Below are 2416 nucleotides of genomic sequence, written 5' to 3' on the forward strand. Positions count from 1 at the left end.
TCGATCTCCTGACCTCGTGATCCGCCCGTCTCGGCCTCCCAAAGTGCTGGGATTACAGGCTTGAGCCACCGCGCCCGGCCGGTTTTTTTTTTTTTAAGACAAAGTCTTACTCTGTCACCCAGGCTGGAGTGCTAGAGTGCAGTGGCATGGTCTGGGCTCACTGTAACCTCCACCTCCCAGGTTCAAGAGATTCTAGCCTCTCGAGTAGCTGGGATTACAGGCGCATGCAACCACGCCTGGCTAATTTTTGTATTTTTAGTAGAGACGGGGTTTCACTGTGTTGGCCAGGATGGTCTCCAACTTCTGACCTCAAGTGATCTGCCCACCTCAGCCTCCCAAAGTGCTAGGATTACAGGTGTGAGCCACCACGCCCAGCCAGCAGTCTTGGCCAAAGCAAAGAAATGAACAAACAAAAACCCTCCCCGGCAGTTGCCCGGGCATCCCATATCCTTGCGGAGAAATTCCTGATACCCTTAATCTTTCCATCATTACCATACAGGGAAACTGAGGCCCAGAGAAAGGCAATTCAATTCCCAAAGCACACAAGCAGGCCCATCTCCCAAGCACTGGTAGAGAGTTCAGTGTCACGCAGGATGTCACCTCCTTCCACAACAAAGAAAAGAGACTGGGTGAACTCACAATAGCCATTGGGGGTAAGGTACTATTCTTATGTGTATTTCACAGACTGAGGTGGCAAATCCAAACAGGCAAAACCACTGGTTCAAGGTCACACAGCGCATGCTCAGTGGCTGAGGCTGACTCGCAGCCATTTCGGTGGTAACTGCAGAAAGCAAGTTTGTACCCAACTTGAAGTCTCTGGTGACTGGGTTTGGTGGGGGCTGCAGAGGAGACCCTGCAGAGTGCATTTCTGCAGGGGCTGAGAATCCAAGCTTCCAGAGCAGGAGTTGCCTGCATCCCTCACCACCTGGCTCTAGGTTCCTCTTGGGATGCTCTTCCTCCAATATCCACAAGGTCCCCAGTGACTTTTTCACATAAACTCACATTTCACCTCCTGGATGAGATTCAAAATTTCCCCATTTCTTCCCTCCCCCTGCCTCATCACACACTCACTTTCTAGTCCCTTCTAACGCTCCATTTTTCTTTTTAAATCCCTATCAGTAAGGCCAGGCGCAATGGCTCACACCTGTAATCCCAGCACCTTGGGAGGCCGAGGCGGGTGGATCGCCTGAGTCCAGGACTTCAAGACCATCCTGGGCCACATAGTGAGACCCCATCTCTACAAAAAATACAAAAAAAAAAACCCAAAAAATTAGCCAGGCACGGTGGCATCCACCTTGTAATCCCAGCTGCTTGGGAGGCAAAGGCAGGAGGAACACTTGAGCTCAGGAGTTTGAGGCTGCAGTGAGCTGTGACTGCACTACTACACTCCAGCCTGGGCAACAGAGGCAGACCCTGTCTTAAAAAAACCCAAATGAATAAACCTCTATCCTTCCCTCCTCCACTAAAGTGGAGGTCCTCTAGGGCATGGGTCTTGTCTGTCTCTTGGTTACTGTGTCCCCAGTGCCCACACAGGGCTGGCAGACAGGTGTAACAGGAGTGACAGCCCCTGGCCAGCAGGGATATGGTGTAGAGGACAGAGGTGGAGCACTGAAGGGACCCATTGAGCAGCATTGTCCTCTGATGCCCCCGATGCTGGAGTTGTACTGGGGGAATGACCGTCATCACCCGTTATTCTGAATTACTTAATTCGCTTATGCAAGTTGGTAAAGGAACACAGCCTGCCTGTGCCTGCTGGACCTCCAACTTCTCCCAGCCACCTCTGCCTCAGTTTCCCTGCACTTGACAGGCTGGGGAGGAGGGGGTGAGTGTCTCAAATGTCAAAGATATAACGTGTCTTGATGTTGTCACACGAAAGTTTTGTTTTGTTTGTTTTCTTGAGTCTCCTCTGTTACTCAGGCTGGAGTGCAGTGGTGTGATCATAGCTCACTGCAGCCTCGACCTCCTGGGCTCAAGCGATGCTCCCATCTCAGCCTCCCACTACACCCAGCTAATTTTTTTTTTTCATTTTTTAAGAGATGGGGGCCACTGTGTTACCCAGACTGGTCTTGAACTCCTGGTCTCGAGTGATCCTCCTGTCTCAGCCTCCCAAAGTGGTGGGATTACAGTGTGAGAGCCACGGAGCCCGGTCTACACAAGGTTTTTTTTTTTTTTAACAGGGTGATGTGCACACGGTGGCGCCCTCTGGGTGGTCCCACAACAGATGAGGGGCCCAGCCTCACCCATCCATGAATCCTGGAGACTCCAGGCTTCCCATCCACCCAGGGTTCTGCGGACCTCTGAAGCTGGAGCCAATCTCCCCTTCCGTCAAGGGATCCGGGGAGGCCGCCAAGCCCGGTGCTCCCCTGAGTTTCCGAGAGGCCCCGACACCGCCCCCGCTCCAGGTCCCCGGGATGCT

The sequence above is a fragment of the Colobus angolensis genome, unplaced genomic scaffold (assembly GCF_000951035.1).
Source record: "Colobus angolensis palliatus isolate OR3802 unplaced genomic scaffold, Cang.pa_1.0 Scaffold66, whole genome shotgun sequence".
Taxonomy (NCBI): domain Eukaryota; kingdom Metazoa; phylum Chordata; class Mammalia; order Primates; family Cercopithecidae; genus Colobus; species Colobus angolensis.